Here is a 23,583-nt window from a genome sequence, read left to right on the forward strand (position 1 = left end):
CATGTCTGGCCTTTCTTTTGTTAACTTTTACCTCAGACCCTAAAGTAACTGTATATACTAATTGCAAAGCTATTTATTATTTGTTCAGTACTACCGTATTGCCACCTGCTGGAAGAAATGTAAAAGAACCACCTTTACACAGTAGTTTTAGACTTGGCAGATCCTATTTATTGTTCATTTATTTATTGTCTTCCTTAGTTTATTAACAATGTAATAAATACCCATAAAACAGAAATAAAAATCCAATAAAGTCTTCAGATGTCAAAAACGGTACAAATAAAATCAGTTAATTATCATAGATTCCCCCTTTTCCGAATCTCAATAATTCAAAATGATCACTAATTCATTCTACATTACTTGGAGAAGGAAACTAGTGAAATTTTTGCACATGCACATACACACATACATGTATGAATATTATACACATACATAAACATCCAATTCATGTATAATAAGAACATATTGACAACTAATTAAAAATGCTTGAGGGAGAGAGAGAGAGCACCTTCCTAAGGGCCAAGCTGCAAATGATATGTACATACATAAAACCATGAGGGCACAAGCCTTTTCTTCCTGTACCTTCTGAAACATACTTATCATTAGAAATATATGTTAGACCTATATCCAGCCTTTCCTCCTAAGGCAGTGATGGCTAATCTTTTCCAGACTGAGTGCCCAAAGTGTGCCCGAACCCCCAAAATGCAATACGCAGGCAGTTCCCTTGCAAATGTGTGCAGCCCCCATGCATGCATGCATGACCCTGCATGCGCCCTCTGTGCATGCATACGTGGCCCCTTGCCCATGCCATCTGCCCTTGCGCATGCATAAGCAGCCCTCCACATACGCCCTGCCCCCTGCACATGCGTGGCAGAGACCCAAAGACCAGCTGGCCAGTGGGAGGCACACGCGCATGCATGACAGAGCTGAACTGGGGCGATGGCTCACGTGCCCACAGAGAGGGTGCTGCGTGCTGCCTCTGGTACGTGTGCCATAGGTTCACCATCACGGTCCTAAGGAGTAGGAGTAGCTTCTACATTTGTTTACATGTAATAAAGGCTCAGTGGAGAAGATGTAAACATTCTCTCCTCCTGTCATATACATGTACTTTGTACCTCCAAATTAAGTTGACTCTAAGTTATAGAGTCCTGTGTGATTCTCCTGCCTTGTAGGCAGCTTCATCTGCATCAATCATAATTCAGCTGATAACAGTAATGATCACCTTTCAAGGGTGAAATGCTACCGGTTCAGTCGATTCTCCCAAACCAGTATTAAAAAAGGCTACTGGTTCACTGAACTGGTAGTAAAAAAAAAAAAAGTTCCACCGATCAGCTGAGCGATTCGGGATCGTAAGAACTTTTTTTTTTTTTTTTACTTTTCAGGCATTTTTTTACTACGGTTCTCCAGAACCGGAAGTAAAAAATGCTTTTAATTTTTTTTAAAAAGACTCTCACAGCTGTGACGCACAATCGTCAGAGCCTCTTTTTTTACCTTTTAAAGCATCTTTTTACTACCTATTCACCCGAATAGGTAGTAAAAAATGGTTTTAAAAGGTAAAAAAAGACTCCGACAATTGTGTGCCTCAGCTGTGATCATCGGAGCCTTTTTTTTTACTTTTTAAAAGCATTTTTTACTACCTATTCACCTGAATAGGTAGTAAAAAAATGCATTTAAAAAAGTAAAAAAAAGGCTCCGACGATCGTGCGCCAAATCTGATCACCCCCCTGCGCACACTGTTTTACTTACCTTCCTTCTCATGCCTCCTTTTGGCAAGCACTGCACGTGCACTCTGCGTGCGCATGTGCACCTTGCATTTGGTGCATGGTGTGCATGCGCACACGCAGCCCTGCATTTTGTGTGCAGCGTGCATGCGCAGCCACCAAACCGGTAGTAAACCAGTTCATATTTCACCACTATCACCTTTGCCTTTTTTTAGTCAGAATCCCTGTGCTAACTCATATTCTTACGGGCTGAGCATTTCTGCCCACAGATACAGCATAATTTTCCTTTGTATTTCAATAGGTCAAGTGTCAATAAGAACATGCTTGTGTGCGCACGTGCGCAGGAATGTGCTTGTACCTCAAGGTTTTCTGAAGACTACAGTTAAAATTACAAAATAATCCCATTTTCTACACTTTCACCTAAACTGAAAATAAGGACCAAGCTCCAATTATGCAACTGGACTGTCTTATTTCAACTGTTTGGTTATATGGTCAAGTCCTGCTGCTGGAGTCTTTGCTTTTGGTCATATAAAATTAAAATCTGATTCTGGCATTAACGTCTGATGCATTGAATGTGGAATTTGGTTACAGAGTGGCAGCAATTTATAATATGATTCTTCTGCTTATCAAGCCAGAAAGGGTAAAGTGTCCAGAGAAAACATGGTTGATCTTTGAGCTATGTCTGTACCATTGTTGGCCTGTAAAGATATTATCTTTTATATTAACTTGGGGATTGTTACTGTTGTGACATGTTGCCAGAGACAAGACAAGGACACTGCTGTATTCCTGCCTTGTCTCTGGTAGAAGCTGGATGGAAACAATCTCAATTAAAACCTCTCAGGGGAACATGAAGTAATGCCAAAGATATTCACTGATAATAAATAGATTACTTGTAAAATTCTCAGACTAGCTTTGTCAATATAAACATTTGCTTAAAGCATTTTATTTAGTCTCCTAGCACATTATAAATTAAGGTTTCCCATATTATATATGTAATTGTTATCTTTCTGGTAATGCTATACTCCAAACTAGGGCATATAAAACCTTTGCCAGACCTATATTTGATTACTGCTCACCTGCCTGGAACCCTCACTGTATTTCAGACATCAATATATTAGGGAGGGTCCAGAGATATTTTACTAGAAGAGTACTCAAATCTTCTGCTCGAAATAAAATTCCCTATACCAGGTTTGAAATCTTAGGTATAGATAGCCTCAAACTACGTCATCTACGTTTTGACCTATGCTTAGTTCATAAGATTATTTACCAAAATGTTCTACCTGTAGATAGTACTTTACTATCTGTGTGAGTATGAGTACTTTAATTTCAACCATAATAACACAAGAGCTATCAATAGATTTAAACTCAATGTAATTCGCTCTAATCTTAATAGTAGGAAATATGACTTCTGCAATAGAGTAATAAATGTCTGGAATACTCTACCTGATCCTCTAATCCCCATACCTTTCACCGTAAGCTGTCTACTGTGGACCTTTCATGTTTCTTAAGAGGTCCCTAAGGGGGCGTGCATAAGCACACCAGAGTGCCTACTATCCCTATCCTACTGTTCCCAATTATATGTAATCGTTCTATGTGTTTATGGCTATGTTTTGCCAATTTATATCCTTTTTTTGTGCCAATTTTTTTCATGTGTCCATGTCTATGGCTATTCGGTTACTTGTTTTCTTGTACTTGTTGACAAATAAAATAAATAAATAAATAAATTCTGTACTGCTATGTTTTCTTTATAATCCAATGCATTGGGAGACATCTTAACTTCTATCTGTGGGTAAGAAACTGCTCAGAACAGAGAAAGGGAGACCAAATGTTCATTCGCATTAAGTATCTGGAGTGGTTTACTGTAATATTTTTTAAAAAATGTGTCCTCTTCAAATTATCCTCTTAAAGATAGCATAACATTGTACTGTCCAGAATAACTTGAACCCAGGTTATGAGTGAATCTTTTCACAACAAACATAATTATACAAGAAACACTGTGTGACAGTTACCTACATCAGTGGGTTGTAGAACTCAAGTGAAGCAACTCTGATCTAATGTGATGAAAAAGAAGAAGAATTAGTATAGTCAAGAATTTGAAAAATATATAATAGCATAATGTAGGTTACTTAGGAACAAATCATATATATGTAACTTGATCAATAGCATGAATTATTGTATGTCAACTATTGAATGATCAGTTGGCCAGAATCTGCCTTTACTTTATATGAGAAATAAAGAATGGTGCAGGGGCAGGAGGACCTGGCTTGGCAGCTATAGTATATGTGTTATGTTTGGGTATTGACGAGGCAGGAGACCAGGTTAGTGACAACAGCTCTTTAATATAGTGTGACCCAGCAAAACTCTGGAGAAAAACCTCTCCTTATATACACTTCAGCCAGAGGCTGCATCCAATCAGAAGCGAGATACTTCCCGCCTAAAACTCCCGCCAAAACTTACAGTAATACATTACACTCCTCCCCTCCCAGAAGGCACTTTGCCAATATTTGCATATTACTTCTCTACGTAGTCCCGCAGGTACGTGGGGCGTCTCCTGACTCTCCCGGACCTGCGCAGTTCACTTTCTGGAGTTGAGTCGAGCTTGCCGGAGGGGCTTTTCGTTCCTCTGAGCTCCTCCTCCCGGCCATCCGGCCCTGGATTATTCGCCGGCTCGGACCTGCTGTCCTCTAGAGGGACCGGAGGGTGTCGCTGGACCTCGCCTGACTCAGATAAGTCTCTGTTTGGTTCTACGCTTTCTGTTTGTTCTCGGCTCCAGTCAGCTGTGGGGTTAATTAAATCATAGTCAGGGCTGGTCTCGCCTAATTCTGCCTTATCGCTCAATCTGTTTCTTAATTGATCTATGTGGCGCCTCCAAACTCTGCCATCGTCTATTTCCACTAGATAAGATTTGGGGCCCGTTTTGTCTATGACTATCCCCCTCTTCCAGCTTGGGCCGTCGCTGTAATTATGTGCCCACACTGAGTCTCCTATGTTTAATTCCCGGATTCTATCTGGTTTTGTTTTGAACCCGTCCTGCACGTAGTTCGGGTGTAGCCGGTCTAGCGGGCACCGTAGCTTCCGTCCCATTAATAGCTCGGCTGGGCTGCGGCCGGTGGCCACACAGGGGGTCCTGTGTTGGACGGTTAGGAATGCGTCGATCTGTGCCTGCCAATCGCCGGGGCCGCTTCGTGATAGCGCTTCTTTCGCACTCCGAACAAAACGTTCAGCAAGGCCGTTCGACGCAGGGTGGAACGGCGCTGAGAGGGCATGTCGGATGCCCTCTTCAGCCAGGTACCCTTCAAATAATGCTGCGGTGAACTGTGGGCCGTTATCGGACACGAGGGTGTCCGGTAGCCCGTGCGTGGCGAAAAGGTGTTTTAGTGCTGCAATGACAGCTCCCGCGGTTGTGGATTTCATTAAGATGATCTCCAGCCATTTGGAGAATGCATCCACCACAATTAGAAATGTTTGGCCGTGGAAGGGGCCGGCAAAATCAATGTGTATGCGGGACCAAGGGCCTTGGGGTTTCTCCCACTCCAACACTGGGGCCGTAGGTGGTAGTGGTCTGGATTCCTGACATACCTGGCATCGGCCAACCCTGTCACCGATTTCCCTGTCCATTAGGGGCCACCAAACATAGCTCCTGGCTAGCCCCTTCATCCTTACAATTCCTGGGTGACCCTCATGCAGTAGTTCCAGGACTTTTTCCCTCAGCTTCTCTGGAACTACCACCCTATCCCCCCAGAGCAGGCACCCCCCTTGCACAGACAATTCCCCTCTTTTCTTTACAAACTCTCTAAACTGGTCGCCCGGCGCAGCGGGCCATCCCCTTTGAACCCATCCGATTACAGTTCTTAAAACAACGTCCCGGTAGGAGGCCCGAGCCACTTCCTGCGATGTGACTGGGCCAGAGTCCCAAGAGTCAATTAGTAGAACGGGGGCCGGAGTAGGGTCCTCGATTTCCCCGGGCAATGGGCATCTGCTCAATGCGACCGCATGCCCCAGCTCTTTCCAGGTCGATGCTGCAGTTTGTAGAGTAGGCGGCCAAAAGATAGTCCATCTGGTCAGTCTAGGTGATAGTGCCACTGGCGTTGGGCGGTCGCCAGCCAGTAATCCCAATAGCGGTCTGTGGTCAGTGATAATTTCAAATCTCTCCCAAAACGTATTCGTGAAATTTTTCACCCTGACACTATTGCAAGAGCCTCCCTATCTAGCTGGCTGTAATTCCTCTCAGCCGGGACATCGCTCGTGAATAGAACGCTATAGGGGCTTCAGTGCCGTTTGGGAGTCTGTGGCTAAGTACCGCTCCTACTCCATAGGGGACGCATCACAAACCAATACTAACGGCAGTCTGTTGTTGTATTGTATTAACAGGCTATCGCTTGATAGCAAACTTTTTACTGCCTCAAATGCCCTATTCTCTGACTTCCCCCACGACCAAGCAGTGTTTTTTCCAAGCAATTTATGCAGCGGTTCAGCAACGGTTGCCTTGTCTTTTAAAAACACGGCGTAAAAGTTTACCAGACCCAGGAAAGCCTGGAGTTCTGTCTTGTTTTTGGGTGCTGGGGCTCTCTTTATCGCCTTGACTTTGCTCTCAGTGGGTGAATCCTTTTGTCTATTCTATAGCCCAACAATACAACAGATTCGACCCCTATCTGACACTTGCTTGCTTTGACTTTTAATCCTGCCGACCTAAAAATGGCCAAAACTTTCCTTAACCGCTTCCCCAGTTCTCTTAAATCTTCCCCTGATACCAACACATCATCGAAATAGGGTACGACTCCCGGTAACCCTTGTAGGAGCCGCTCCATTAAATTTTGGAATAGCCCCGGCCACACTCACCCAAACTGTAACCGGGTGCACTTAAAGGCACCCGTGCGTTACAATGGTCTGGGCTTCAGCTGTGCTAGCATCTACGGGTAGCTGTTGGTACGCTTGTGCCAAGTCTAATTTGGCGAAAACTTGTCCGTGCCCTAGTGAGTGCAATAAGTGTTGCACTACTGGAACTGGGTAGGCGCTCTTTTGCAATGCTTTGTTCAAGGTAGCCTTGTAATCAGCGCAAATTCTTATGGACCCGTCTGGTTTTATAGGGGTGACGATTGGCGTCTCCCATTTGGCATGGTCAACTGGCACTAGTATCCCCTGGCTGACTAATTTATCTAACTCTTTGTCGATTTTAGGTTTGAGTGCAAAGGAACCCTCCTTGCCTTTAACCTAATGGGAGCTATTTGGGGTCTAAATTGAAGGAGATAGGGGTCCCTTGTACTTGCCTAAACGGTCCTCGAATCGTCTGCGAATTCCTCCATTAGGGCGTTTTGCAGGTTGCATCCGCTCCGGTGGACGCCAGTCACCCCCATTCCCAGCGCCCTGAACCAGTCTAGCCCCAGCAAGCTTGGCAAGGTTCCCTCGACTAACGTGATGGGCAGGGTCTTTTCGTATGTCCCGTACTTGATCTCGGCGGGCGTTGTCCTCGAACAGGGATGCGGTTGCCCTGGTAATCCTGCACCCGGGCCGTTGTTTCTGTAGCTTGCGCTTTGCGATGTCGGCAAGGCTTTCACAAAAGTGTCCCAGGACATGAGTGTGATAGCTGATCCTGTGTCTACTTCCAGACGGCACGGTACGCCTTCAATTGTCGGGTTTGTGAAGATCTTTTCTTCGATGCGGGTAGCTGCGTGGTCTATGGTAACAGTCATTCGGTTTGACTTCGCGCACTTTCTTTCCTGGCCAATCGCGGGTCGCCTCGCCGATCTCGCTCTGATTGGCTGGTTTGAAATTTCGCGGAATGTGGGGTTTGCATCTCTGACTCAGAGCCGCTCTGATTGGCGATTTGAATTTTCGGCGGAAGGTTGGGGTGCTCGGCAGACTTGAGCCAGGTGCCCTTCCTTTCACACCGCCGCAAATGGCGTCCCTGAACTTACATCTTTGGCGCTGATGTCGCCCCGCAACTTCCGCATTCCTCCGGGTCTTCCTTGTCGATTTTCCGGTGTAGTGGACTTCTTCCTCCTCTTCGCTGGTTGACTCACGATAGGTTTCTTCGTGGTGGACTGTGCTCGGCTTTGCGCCCGCCATCGGCGTGACTCGCCTTTGTAAGGGGTCTGCTGCCTGGGTGGGGATCTCATGGGGTCTGGCTTCGTCCAGGCGTTTGCCAATGTCAGGTTGCTCTTGGCTAGCAACCGTCTCCTCAAACGGATGTCTCTGACCCCCCGTATAAGTTGTTCCAGCAGCTCTTCGTCCAGATCGCGGTACTCGCAATGCTTGGAGGCTTGTCTCAGGGCTGCCATGTAGTCGCTGATAGACTCGCCTTCTTGCTGCCTCGCTCCCCAAACTCGTACCGTCGAACGTATTTGGACGGGGCTGGTGCGTAGTGATTCTTCAGGAGGGTCTGAAGGGTCTGCCACGATACGGAGTGTAGCGGTGTTGGCTCCGCTAGGGCTTCTGCGACGGCGATGACTGCGGACCCACAGTGGCTTATGAAGTAAGCCCGTTTGCGGTTGTCGGAGACTCCCTGTAGCTCGTTTGCCTCCAGGAAACTTTCGAAACGGGTCATATATATTCCCCATGTCTCCTGGGCAGGGTCAAACGGAGTGGGTGGCGTGTAGCCGGTCATCGCTGCATTCGCCATCACCTTGCTGGGTTTGATTCTCGTAGTGAGTTCAGCTCTGTTCTGGTGCTCTGCCTCAATATCCCATCCTCGTCGCCAATGTTATGTTTGGGTATTGACGAGGCAGGAGACCAGGTTAGTGACAACAGCTCTTTAATATAGTGTGACCCAGCAAAACTCTGGAGAAAAACCTCTCCTTATATACACTTCAGCCAGAGGCTGCATCCAATCAGAAGCGAGATACTTCCCGCCTAAAACTCCCGCCAAAACTTACAGTAATACATTACACTATGTATGAAAAATATTTAAGTATCCAAGCAGATTGCAAATTGAAAATGAGCTGGCAGTATGCAGTAACTGATAAAAATGCTAATGCAATTTTAGTTGCATAAGAAGCATAGAGTCCACATCATGAGAAATAATAATTCTGCTCTATTTTTTGATGGCCAGGGGCATCTGAAGTGTTACATATTAAGCAGAACTCTGTTTTTTGAATGGTGACTTTAGATGAAGAATGTAAGAAATGTTCCATAAGGAGCTATTTAAAGAGCTATTTAAGGAAGTTTAATTGAAGAAGGGAAGATTAATAGGAAATATGATAACTCTCTTTAAATATCTAAAGTGTTGACAGAGAAGGTGAAGCAGATTATGTTGCTCAGAAAGATGGACTTGATTCAATAGCTGTAAAAACCAGAAAGCAGATTTCAGCTCAACATTATAAAATAAATACATAAATCAAATACTAAAAGGAATTTTATAATGGAACTAATTTGGTGTGGAAAGGGGAGGGGATCTGTTTTGCTGGTAGCTAAGGAGAGACAGAAACATTTGATCTATCAATTATTTCTGTCCCTGAAAAATATAACTCTCATTGAAAGCAAAGCATTGGGTGGGATGATGCCTTCCAAGTGGGAAGTTAAGATTTCTAAGTCTAGAATTCTATTATTTTTGCAGCCCTGTATTTCACTGCTTTTACAATGTGTCAGACTTTTCTCCTTGGAATTGGAAACAGTTACCACAAGACTGTAAGAGCTATGATTACTAATATTGTTAAAACAATATTGAGTTTCTAAAGTTGTTTAAAAGAAAGATAAGGAAGAAAGATAATGAATTCCATCAACTGCTGTACTTTCAAATATGAAACCTATAGATCAGCAGTCTCTTGTCTATGTCCTCCTGCATAAAGATGTCCATCGTAAGAATAATTATATTTGACACAACATGAATTTTTAAATAACCTGGATCACTACTTTAAGCAATAGGCTTAATTAAATCAAAATGACAAGTAATAAGTCTTGAAATCGCAGAAAACAACAGAACAGAAATAGGGATAAATTGGTCTGGACTGAATTGTGATCTGTAAGATGATTTTGTAAACCCTGCCTCTTCCAGTATCCCGGAGAAGAGCTTTTGAATATCAGCTAACAAGCTCCATTTCCAGTTTTATAGTAGGACAGGACTTCTGGATGCGGAAGCCCTGCCCCTTGTACACTGCATCTCTTCCACTTCTGGTGAGGATAGCCCCACCTCTGTATATAGGATTCTTTGAAGGGGGGGAATATCTATTTTCCTGTGGAGTCCTTGGTGTTCTCTGAACTTTCTTTCTTGCAGACATGCATTAATGATGTTACCTAGTTTGATAACGCAATATCTGCAAGAAAACAATCAAGCTCAGGGAGCACCAAGGACCCCACAGTTCAACTCTAAGCTACAAATATTCTCTTCTATCCATACCTATTTTCCTGGGGGTTTTTTTATGTAAAGAGGAGGAGACTTGGGGTTTTTTGTGTGAAGGTGGTACAGTCTACCTCTGTTTATTATTTTAATAACTGCTCTTCTTTTATCAATATAAGAAATAACTCTTGCACTATGCAAATGTTGGACTGGCTCCACAACATCCTCCTCTAGGGAAAACTGTAAATTGGTATGCTTAAAAGTAAAGGTTCCCCTCGCACATATGTGCTAGTCATTCCCGACTCTAGGGGTGGTGCTCATCTCCGTTTCAAAGCCGAAGAGCCAGCGCTGTCCAAAGACGTCTCCATGGTCATGTGGCTGGCATGACTAAATGCCAAAGGTGCACAGAACGCTGTTACCTTCCCACCAAAGGAGGTCCCTATTTTTCTACTTGCATTTGTTACGTGCTTTCAAACTGCTAGGTTGGCAGAAGCTGGAACAAGTAACTGGAGCTCACCCCGTTATGTGGCACTAGTTATTCGAACCGCTGAACTTTTGATCTACAAGCTCAGTGTCTTAGCCACTGAGCCACTGCATCCCTTATTTCATAGCTATTTGCTAAGGGTAGTACATGGATTCTGACAAAAACATCTGGAACAAGTTCCAATGTTACGGTTCCAAGTAACAGTGACAAAAAAGCCATCAGCAACATTATATAATCTTTAAGAACTTCCCATCAAGTCTTACATTAAGATTTTTTTTTGCACTCTTTACAAAATTAATGATAAAAAAATTCTTTTAACCCAAACAGTGCAAATTTTTAAACATTTTATATATTTGAAAATCTAATTTCAAAACCTGTTTAATATCAGAACTTTTCCTTACTGTATTGCCTTTACTTTTATTTGCACACATTCAGATCTATGCTGTGTTTTTTTTTCTCTTGTTAGCATTTGTAATATGGTTGACAAATCTAAACAAATGCAGATCATAGAAATCATACATGTATGTTTTTTAAGGCAGTGAAGCTGAAGCAGAAAAGCTTGTTTGCATTCATTCATTCATAGTATATTTGTGTTATAAAGGAATCTGAGAGAAGCAGTAATAGTAAGCAACTAGTCATTTGTTTTTGGAATCTCAAATGAAGCTTGCTGAACAACGGTGAAATTCAAAGAGAGATTGAGAGAGAGAGAGAGAAATGATTGAATTGGAAGCCAAATAGCTATAGAGAATATCCTTTTATGTGTATAATTAGGTGCAGCTACCAAGCTTAAGGTAACAGCGTTTTCGCACAATTCACTACTTTTTATTTTGTCTATACATAGTGCTTAGACTCACAGTTGGGAATCTATCCAGAAGACAGAAAATGCATAATTTTGAAAATAAATTAATTGATTAAATCAAAGTGTTCACAACAGGTCAGGACATTGGGATCAAGGATCACTCAAGTCAAACTCAATATATGGTGACTTCATGATACAACTATACAATGTTCATGTGGGATTTAGTGATAACCTGTGAGGTTAAGGTCTACCACTTCTCAGTTCCTTCTCAGAGTGATTGTAATGTAGAAAAAAAATTTTTTTACTGAGAACTTTATACAAGAATCATAAATATTGCACAAAAGTAAATTAAGCAAATGGCGCACAGTATAGCAATTAGCACACTTTGATTCTACATGCTAACTTACAAATTCTAAACCTTAAATTTCATCATAATCCCACACTAATATATACATAATTGTACCCACTCTAAAGCACACCTAGTTGGGGATGTGGGAGGAGAGGTTGAAAACGATGTTCCATTCAACTTCACAAAGTATAGCTAATCACAACATATTCTTGATTTGGAGTTGGTGTCTTTCATATGTAAACCCATGGCATACTGTATATGTACTTAACAGGGATTACTGAACAAGCACACCCTGTTATAGCTGCAGGCAGAAATATTTGGGGTGTTTGTGACAATATACAAATTGACCAGAGTGTTTTGCCTAATGTTTTTCATCTTTTGAACTCTAAGCCAGTAATTGTTTGCAGGACTTCTACTTGAGTTTGCTATCTGTGTTCTGGGCCTAAAATTGGGCTTCTTCAATTCACAGTTTGACATCAGCAACCTACATAGGAGTTCTGAGTAATTCACAAAACAGGCTGCCTCTAGCTTTCCTTTCCTGAAAAGCCAGCATGTAGGACTGGGTGATGCAACATCAGAATGGCTGATAAATTGTCTTTTCGAGCACAATCTACTTGCAAACTTTCCTTCGTTAATTGGCTTTCAATGGTTGCATGGTTATTCTTGGGATATGTTGACTCCAATACAAAAACTTCAGCATCCATTCCAGATGTAAACAGGGATACACAAGGGAGGAAATAGAATAGAATAGAATAGAATTTTTTATTGGCCAAGTGTGATTGGACACACAAGGAATTTGTCTTGGTGCATATGCTCTCAGTGTACATAAAAGAAAAGATACCTTCATCAAGGTACAACATTTACAACACAATTGATGGTCAATATATCAATATAAATCATAAGGATTGCCAGCAACAAGTTATAGTCATACAGTCATAAATGGAAAGAGATTGGTGATGGGAACTATGAGAAGATTAATAGTAGTGCAGATTCAGTAAATAGTTTGACAGTGTTGATGGAATTATTTGTTTAGCAGAGTGATGGCCTTCGGGAAAAAACTGTTCTTGTGTCTAGTTGTTCTGGTGTGCAGTGCTCTATAGCGTCGTTTTGAGGGTAGGAGTTGAAACAGTTTATGTCCAGGATGCGAGGGGTCTGTAAATATTTTCACTGTGAAATCCTGTGATTTAGGATAGGGGGTAACATTGGATGCGAAAAACTGAGTTGCTGACAAAAAAGAAAAATCAGTATAGAATAGCTTGGAATCTATTTTACCAATCCATGAGCAGTGGCACTGCCAGGGTTGAACAGGAGCTGCCATCTGGAGGGCATCTTAAATTTGTCCCTATTATCTCTAGCTTTTTTTGACCAACTCCTCCTTCCCGGTGTCCCTCCCTCTCATCTACCCTCCCTGTCTGCAAAGAGGGAAAGGAGCATGAATGATTTTATTTCAAGCTCCCTAAACTTTGGAAGCTATAGCTGTATGCCTGGTCATCTAGCCTTAGTAGTACCATTCTGTATGAGCAACTTTCCAAAGGTTAAACCTCTGCAAGTGGTTTGAATTTAATCCTTACAAAGACTCAATGGGTTTTGTGCTTTATCCCTTCACTTATAAGATCTCACATTAGCCCTATATCTTCTGGTGGTGATAATTCATTATTTTAAAATGTGTTAGCTAGGGTTAGATGTTAAGGGCTGATCAGTAAGTTTGGGCAACAAAGTCACCATCAAGAGAAGTCAAAGAGTTGTATTTCCACCCTTGGATAAGGCATTCAACAAAGTATCTGACCTCCTGAACTGCTTCAGCTACTCCTGTTGGACTACATGATTTCCTTCCACTTAATATCATAGACAGAGCCAAGAGATCCTGGTTCACAGAGCATAAATATTGAAAATATCAGACATATACTAATAACTGGAACCATTATTCTATTCAGGTTAGAGAAATAAACAAGTTATCTGTCTTCTGTCCTGAAATAGTCATCAATGTGTCTGCTGTTATGATTTTTTTTTTATTACTGATACAAACAGTAAAAAAAATCCTTTCTGCCTGAAGGAAATGTCTTTGTCCTTTGGAATATGACTTGGTAATTTATTCAAATAAGGCGGTGTAGTCATTTTGAATTAGCACATGGCAGAACATCCTGATAAAATAAAGTCAGTTTAAATTTTAAACAACCTTTAATATTTGTAGAAGTAAATATGCTTTAATTTATCAGCAATTTAGAAGTAATGGGAATTGTCAGAAATTTTAATTCCTCACAATTTAGTTCACTCACACTGCTTGTCAAACAGTCAAGTGATAGGATGTGTAAAGTACTGCTAATCAGCACAAGACAGTGCTTCAACGGAAAAGAAGAGAATGAAACACTAATGAAATTTTCTGATCAGAACAGAATAAGAATTGTGAGAAGAGACGAGGATGGCAAGGACTTTAATTATTAAACCCTCAAATTCTTCAAAAGCCCCTTCGCTCAAATGCACAAAACTACAGATTTCAGAATAATCTTGCTTAACAATTGACAGTTTATCAAACCAAAACAAGGTTCGTAGTCTTTTTCAGACAATTAACCTGAGTTCATATGACATAGTCCGCAGCCATGAAGGTGCCTATGTGATAGACATGCATTTTTATACAGAATATACATAGAACTCAGAAATGTAACATAGCCTGTCAATTTGTAAATATTGATTCCTGGACCAAATTACCAAATCTTAGCTGTCTTTTCCAATTGAATGGGTCTGTGGAGAGCATGAGTCATCTCTGCATTGAATTAAATAAAGCTCTTTCTGTGTGTCTTAGTGTTTATGTTTGAATCATTTGATTCTTACTTATAAGATAAGACAGACAAACAGTAAGAAAGAAGCAGCTTTTCAACTTCATTTTTTTCCACCTTTAGTTTCCAAATTAAAAATCATAACACAAGCTATGTCAATATTTAACTAATTAAATTTGAAAGGATAATTAGATCTGAAAATAGAAATTCCAGATACTAGATATAATATAAAAATACCTCCTTATTAATTCACTTAGTAGCTTAAGCTACAAGGATTTCCATATACTTTCCAAAAGCTGCTGAAATTGGAAAGAGTTGAAATAATTTTTTAATTTTTTTTAATGACTTCTTGGTCCATCTGAGATTGTCTTTTTTCTAAGTAGGTAAATTTAATACAAGTACTACTATTAATAAGACATACTTTATCTTAACCAAATATTTTATTCTCAACTTGATACAGTTTGTTCTGCACTGCCTACCATTCATTCAAAATGTGGTGTCCAATTCGGTGAGGTCTTTAGGAAACATATACTGTACATTGGGTTAGAATACAACAAAGAACAAACAAACACAAATGGTAGCCTGGGAAAAAAAATTCCTCTGAATACAATGAAATATTCCTTAATTCCAAGGAAATGTAGGCATCCATAGAATAGCTTATTTCTTCCTGATTAGAATAGCCCATCTCATCCAGGAGACAAATAATCAACTGATAACAAGATGAAGCTGTTGCCTATTTTTCTGCTTGAACCCTAATTATATTTTCTTGGTACTTAGTTTGTATACACTAAGCCAGTTCTCTGAATTACAAATAAAATTGAGCAGGGAAAAGCTGAAAGGGCTGTCACGTAGACCATGCTGGAGGAAAGGGAGAATATAAATGTATATAAATATTAATCATAACTTATCATGAATGAAGGCAAATCTATGTCCCTGGATAATGTTGCAGTATCCAATCTGGGCTGGTCACCAGGAGACCAACCCAGTGACCAACGCATATTGTATCCTGCATTGTGTACCAAATTTAGACTGCGAACCCCATACTGTAATTGTCTAGAAATGTCCTATTGATCTTAAGGAATTCTACTTCTGGGGATGTATTCATAGGATTTCATGGTAAAAATATATCCAGTGATCCAAAAAGATCATTACAAGGACCACAGAGATTGTAGTTTTCTTTCTGTTGCAGAGGGAGACTAATTATGGCAAGCTCCTGGTGTGGTAAGGACAGAGGGAAAACATTTCATGCTCATTTATTTAGGAATCTAAGAATGGGTCAACCCATTTTCTGCGGACTTTCTGCATCACTGCCTCATGATTTGCATAAGACTGCAACAACCTCTTTTACTGACATTAAGCGACTTGGTCATTTCTCATCCTATAGTCCCACTTCAGTTTGGGTTTTTGTTTTTCTTTTGTTATCAGCCTCCTTTCATCTCTATGGAAACACTTCCTTTTTCCCCCTAGCCCTTTCCCCTCACTTAAATTGCACCACCCCCAAAAAATGGCTGGTTTTCTTTTAAACAGTTAAATCTGGTTCAAGACCTCTAAAATCTCATTTAGTCTGACCATCAGGGAACTATCTGTTTGAAATTGTATAGATACTTTTAACTTGAGAATTGCTGGATTAATAATAATAATAATAATAATAATAATAGCCTGGAGACTGCAGAATAGAAAAGAAAGAACTGGAGAAAATCACAATATACAAAGACCACAAATAGAAGTAGAATGACTGTGGCAAAATAAAGTAAAGATAATATCAATAGTTACAGGCTCCTTGGGTGCAATCCCAAACAATTAGGGCACTGCTGGAACAATATCACAGCACTGACAAAATCATCATCAATCAATTGAAAAAATCAGCTTTACTTGGAACAACTTATATCCTGGGATAATATCTTTGGCACTATCAAACAATAACATCAAATAATAAGATCTGCCTATCCCATGGGAAGGATTCAATATGTGGATAAAAATACCAAATCCAGTATAAACAATCATAACAACAAAAACACAACAATGACAGAATCTTTGAGGCAGCAAATTGATCATCTCTGGATCAGGCAAATCTTCAGTTTTCCTTTTCATTCACATTTTGTGATGTACTTGTAAGCAAAAAACATCAAGAAACATGTACAGTACCTCCCATTTTTTGAAAGCACAATATAAAAATTCATACATTACAAATCTACCAAGTGAACAGGTACTTTCAAACCAGAAATTCTGACAGTGTGTTATAGTATACTACCAGATTCCGTTATTATCCAGTTCATGTTTGTAAAAGGGTAATGAAGAAGAATACCAGTATCAAAACAAAGTCCCCTCTCCCATCATTTGCGTTAGAGAAGTTTCTCACACTGTGGAGGAAATTCCATGTTAAAGAATATTTTAGGACGTTCATTTTTTGCTTTCAGTCTGCACATTTCTAGGGAATTACGCTCACTGCTATATATGCCATTTCTAGAGAACCCCATTTTCCTTCCTTTTCAGCCCCATGTTTTAACCTGCAGATTTATAATAGATATAGACCTACCTATCTTAGTCTGTAACTTGACTTAATATTATTTAATAATGATGCAACTGTCTACCTCTCCTCATTCCCTAGGGTTGATAATACAAGTACCGTCCTTCAGCAGTGGGGATCAAACCCTGAAATTGCCACAAACCTCTTCCCTTCACCTCTAAAACAACCTTTTGGTTTTTAATTACTCCTGCAAGTGAGAGCAATCAGAGGATCCTTCTGTGACATTTTCAAGTTTTCTGTCTGCTCCACTTACGGGAAACAAATGGGTCTACTCAGCTCCATCTAGATTGAGTTTTTCATGAAGTCATTACTTCTGTCACAGGGGCTATTTTCAAATTGAAAAATCTGAAACAATAAATGATGGTGAAGCAGTTAATAACTGTTAAGAAATCACATTTGGAAAATTGCATTTAAGCAATAACCTTTCTCCCTGTAATTAAATGACAGAAAGGTCCTGGTTTTAATTAAGTCAGCAATTTATAGTTATGAAGCTATACTTCACTATGCAGATTAGAAGATGATAGGTCACAGAACACCCTGAGTGCATTTTTAGCAGAGCTGATCTGGTAATTACTCCACTGTTCAATGGTGACCACATTGAACCGTATCTCTAGATTAAACAATTTTCTTTTCCCTGCTCCATGATGTATAACTAGGATGAGTAAATGTATCACTAAGACGGCACCGAGCATCTTTAAATTAAAATGGATTTTAAATGAGGGGGCACGAGCGAAAGAAGTAATGTTTGAAGAGCAGCGGTAGAAATGAATGGACCACTAGGCAAGGCCTGCGAGCTGAGAATATATCATTGTTTTACAGAGCTCTCAATCTTGCGCCAGAATATTTAGGCTAGATTTATGAGGAAGTAAAATGCTAATGTTAGTGTATTTATAAACATATGATGGGGATTTCATTTATAATTTATTCCCTGGCTCCGCATTATGCAGCCTATGAAAGAAAATGAAATGCTATGTTGGACACCAAAAGTGTTCATTAATATAGCCTTCACATTTTATTTAACTAACACCCCAGCTTGGATTACACACTGATTATTACATTGTGATAATCATACACATACGCATATATGTATACACATTGTGTCTGGTTGCTATGGCCTTTTGCTAAATGTTTCAGCTGAATTTTGGCAGCATACAATTGTCTGATTTATGGTTTCCTGGTTGATAGGTAAAGGAACAATGTCCTTCTTGCAAAAAAAAAATTGCACAGACATTGGATATTAATTTGATTTGTTTGTTTTGGTAAGTTACCTTCATAGAAGGAAAAGCCAAGCTGGTCACTAAATTTCTCTTCATGTTAACAACAACAAGAACAACATTAACAAAAACATTTTAGCTGTGGGATCATACAGGACATTATGGGAAAAGCTGTTTGCAAAAACATGTTCACACTTAAGACAAAAATATTGTAAAGCATATTGCTCTGTGTGTTCTCTAAGTATTGGGAATAGCACCCAAAAAAAGGAAAAAAAGATGGTTGTTGCTGAGAAGGTCCCAGGGGCCAGTCCACATTGGTATTGGTCAATAGATGAAAAGTGCAAAATTGTTTGATGATATTTATGGAAATATTTTTGCCTATGTTTATATTGTCCAGATTTTGTAAGGTTTACTGGAGTTCATCAAAAGCAGCACTGAAGTTGAGCAGAATGAGCAAAATTCCAAAGAGTGAATCTTAAGGTCTCTTGCAATTCAACTGGTAATCTTTTATGCTTTTATCTTTGGCTGCTTTTCTCCAGAACTGTTAAAATACTTTCTTTCATTTAAACAATTTACTTAAAATACTATCATTTAAGGTTCCTTTCTTTCATTACTGGGGAGGGTCTGCTTTGAGTTGAGGTCAGTTCTAGAGTTCATGGACATTTCCATATACTTTTCTTGGCACCAACATGGATGCGGTTTGCCAGGGTAACTTCTGGAATCTTTTAAAAAACTCCCATTGGATTTCCTGATGTTCTCTTATTCAGGTACTCACCAGAGGCTCCACTTAGCTTTTTGAGGTCAGCCAACAAGAAGCAAAGTGAGATAAATAATAAAAGGAGCATCATGACATCACTACACAATGAAGTAACTTAGATTCTTGGGTCAGGAGACATGAAATAATCCCATAATTTTATCATTTGTTCAATGATATAATGATGCCACATCCTTATTTTGAGATAACCTACATAGGCACAAGGGATGGGGCAGGGAAAAGGATCAAAATGCTGAAGAGTGTTCCTTCCAGTGGTAGTAGGAATCTGTCTCAGATTCAATGTATACAGCATGTCAATAAGTACACAATTTCACTTCCTCTTTAAGATGCACACACAGCACATACTACACTGATTGTATTGCCATGTTTAGTTATAATTGAAAATCAAGGACCAAATCTTAAAAAAAAAATTGGACAAAGTAAGCAAAAAGCCTGAACCAAAAGATTCAACATTGTTTTAGAAACATAGGTTTATTAAAAAAAAATAGCATGTTCTGCATTCTGGCTCATGAGCTATTCTAACTAGGAAGTAGATGAATGCACATCTATGGAATGGAATGGGAAAAATGGGGGGGGGGAATCTAAATGATTCTAAAATTCTAATTCTAATTTAAATGATTCTAAAATTCTAATTCTAATTCTAATATCCTTTGAATATTTCTAAGCATTTTCCTTACAAAATGATGCATTTGCAGGTGGGAAAGAATTTAATTATCACTCTTTATCCTACAATACAGAGGTGAAATCCAGCAGGTTCTTATAGGTTCTGGAGAACCGGTAACGGAAATTTTGAGTAGTTTGGAAAACCGGCAAATACCACCTCTGGCTGGCCCTAAAGTGGGGTGGGAATGGGGATTTTGCAGTATCCTTTCCCCAGGAGTGGGGAGGGAATGGGGATTTTGCAGTATCCTTCCCCTGCCACACCCACAGAACCGGTAGGGGAAAATTTTGAATTTCATCCCTGCCACAATATGAGGGAACTATTGTGTAGTGGGCTCCAGTAGGCAAGAACCAGACCAGCATAGCTGTAACAGCATTTATTGACTCAAAAATGGAACTGAGGAACTGCAGGCAAATGCCTGTTATTTATACTCTAGGCCAGGGGTCTGCAACCTTAAACATTCGAAGAGCCATTTGGGCCCATTTCCCACAGAAAAGAAAATACTGGGAGCCACAAATCTGGGTGGGCATCGCCAACTCCACATTACTCACTTCCACCAGTCAGGCCATACCTACCCAGCTGGTCATTAGGGCAGAGAACTGGTTGTTAAAAAACACTGGGAACCACAAAACCCTTTTGACATCTCTCTCTCTTTCCCTCCCTCCCCCCCTCTCTGTATCTCTCTATGTCTCTCTCTCTCCCCCCACCCTCTCTCTATCTCTCTGTCTCTGCTTATCCTGCTTCTCCATCCACATCATCGCCCTTACCTTCTCAGGCCAGGCAAGGAGTGACTGGGAGGGGAGGGGGGGCAGTCAGTGGTAGGATCACCTGACAGGGAGCCACAGCAGAGGGCCCAAAGAGCCGCAGGTTGCTGACACCGGCTCTAGGCCCACAGGGCCTTAACCAATCATAGAACTAGAAAAAGGTCGCCCAAATATAAATGTTCTAAATTTCCCTCCAAAACACTAGCGGTCATTTAAAGATTAGTTTCACTTTAGCACAGTTAACATTTAGGGTCATCTAAGGTTAGTTTCACTTTAACACAACTGTATACATTCAGGACATAACAGGAACCACCATGGAGAAGGCCTTCTTCTCTGTCCTGCCAGATGTATCTCCTCAGGGGACGGGACCCACAACATTCCTTGCCTCCCCATTCTAGTGGGTTGGGTGGATGTGACTGGCAAGAGAAGGTCCTTCAGATAACCTGGTCCTAAGCCATGAAGGGCTTTAAAGGTGACAACCAGCACCTTGAATTGCAACCAGAATCAAATCGGCAACCAATGCAGCTCTTGCAGGAGAGGTGACAAATAGAATGATATGTTTATGAAGAATGAAGACTTACAGAATAGTTAGCAAGAAGAAATCTTCAGCATGAGCAATGAAAATAAAGACAATAAGAGTAAATCAGAAAAGGTTACTGCATGCTTCTTATAATTTCAACAATATACAAAACATAATTTCAGGATTAAAATAAAAGTTATTTTACTACTGATGAGGATATGTAAATAGGATGAAATTAATAAAGGAGTAATATAAACAAGTTTCACTCAACGTGGGAATGAAAATATTTATTTTATCTTACAGACTTCCAAAAATGTTCCTATAATAATGGATGTAAAATATTTTGACTCATTCTTGCTAAAATAAAAGAAAACCTTCTGTTTTGTGTACCTGTGGTATGTGAAGGCTTACAGAATTCAATATATTCAAATAGACATTTTGATGGCAATATCAGCATACTCTTTTATGTTTAGGTCATCTGTTACGAGGTGTAAAAAAATTAAGATGGTCACTGTGATGTATATTTAAAAAATGGGGTGAGGCTTCTATTGTACAGTCTTGCCAGCATCTTCCATTTTTAACCTGTGCCCCGCCACTGCCAATATAATAAATGATTTTGGATGATGAAGAAAAACTTTTGAGAAGCACTGTCCTAGAGGGACAGATTTTATGAAGTTTTATGAAGTATCAGGAGGAACCAGAAGAGATACTAAGAATAAAGGAATACTAAGAAAAGGTATTAGGGACACGGTGGCTCAGGGGCTAGGACGTTGAGCTTGTAGATAGAAAGGTCGGCAGCTCAGCGGTTCGAATCCCTAGTGCTGCTGTGTAACGGGGTGAGCTCCTGTTACTTGTCCCAGCTTCCTAGCAGTTTCAAAAGCACGTAAAAATGCAAGTAGAAAAAATAGGGACCATCTTTGGTGGAAAGGTAACAGCGTTCCGTGCTCCTTTGGCGTTTTGTCATGCCAACCACATGACCATGGAGACATCTTCGGACAGCACTGGCTCTTCGGCTTTGAAACGGAGATGAGCACCGCCCCCTAGAGTCGGGAACGACTAGCATGTATGTGCGAGGGGAACCTTTACCTTTATCTTTAAGAAAAGGTAATAAGGAATGAAGAGGGACAAATATATCCAAGTTTTTTCATCTCTTGCTGATTTTGTTTTGTTTTATCTGGTTCTGATTCAGGATATTGAATTTCTTTTGCTTGTTATGCTGTGGTGTGTGTTTGTCTGCATTATGCGTTATGCTTTGGCCTGGCAGAGGGGGAGGTTTCTGGGTGGAGTGAGTATCAGTGTGGTATGAGTGGGTAGCTAATTTGCTTGTTTGACTCTAATAAAGACAGGTTTTTTATTGCTCTAGTGATGGCTGGGTAGACCTATAAGAAGCTATAAATCACTAGAGAGGAAATGATTATCTTTCTCTATGCATCACCAGTTTGTCTTCTATAAAATGACTGTTTTGATGTGGTGGTTTGAGGAGACAAATACGCAGTTTGGCTTTTGTGGCACAGACTTCCCTCTTTAGCTTCTATTCATTTTGCGGCCACCCTTTTCTTGATTGTGAGGCTCATCAATAAAGACAAGTGCAGAAGTATAAAATAATTATTTCAAAAAACTGGTTTTGTGTTTTGTAATTCAAGTATCATGACCACCATGGAGTTAAATTCTTGATCAAATTGTCTTTCTTTTAACCTTTATGTACCTATTATTGATATCCTTGTGAATGGCCAGCCCTTACCCTGATGACATCGCACATCTATATATTTCTAAAATTCTCATTGTCATTACCATTAACTGGGCAAAATGATGCATCACCGGGCAACAGTTTTGGATCAAGATACTTCAAATGGGCTAAGGTATAGAGTGTGTCTAAATTCTGAATCTGATGACTCCCCCAAAGGGGATGAAATCTGGGGAGATTGTGCTCACTTCAGCCTGCTGCTGTGGTTGGGCTACTGCTGTGGTCCTTGTGATGGTCATTCTGAACATTCTGTGACACTAATTGTGACAGCAAAACACTAATTACTGTGAAAGTTCCTAAATGCAAACAACACTCACCTTCAGTAACAAGATCGCAACAGAGAAAGAGTGAGGCAAAATGCACAACTTTCATGATATAATATTTGCACTGATGTTGGTGCCTTGACCAAAGTCTGCCCTCACTGTCCTGTGTTCCTATTCCCTGAAAAAACTGCCAATTTCTGCTGTATGAAGGAAAAGATCAGGATAGGCAATTTGCAACTTCTGTCTAATGAGTTTCCCATTTTATATAGCAATGATGAACCTATTGCAAACAAATTGAGGTATAACATCATACAACTGCCTCTGCCAAATAGCATCATTTGATACCAGAGAAGTACTTCCAATAAAGAATGAATGGAATTACTTTGTAATTATTTAAGGGAAAATCCATCATTGTATTGGACATTAATGCCAGAAACCAATCATCAACACAAATTTATTGAAATTCCTTCCTTCCTTCCTTCCTTCCTTCCTTCCTTCATTCATTCATTCATTCATTAATATCACACTGAATTCCAACATTGTGGAATATGCCCATTCTGAATTCTACAGTGTCCTGACAAAGGGAGGAAGGAAGGAAAGAAGAAAGAGAGAGAGAGAGAGAGAGAGGAAGGAAGGAAAGAAGGAAAAGAAAAAGAAAAAGAAAAAGAAAAAGAAAAAGAAAAAGAAAAGAAAGAAAGAAAGAAAGAAAGAAAGAGAAA

This window comes from Ahaetulla prasina, chromosome 1 (assembly GCF_028640845.1).
Source record: "Ahaetulla prasina isolate Xishuangbanna chromosome 1, ASM2864084v1, whole genome shotgun sequence".
Taxonomy (NCBI): Eukaryota; Metazoa; Chordata; class Lepidosauria; order Squamata; family Colubridae; genus Ahaetulla; species Ahaetulla prasina.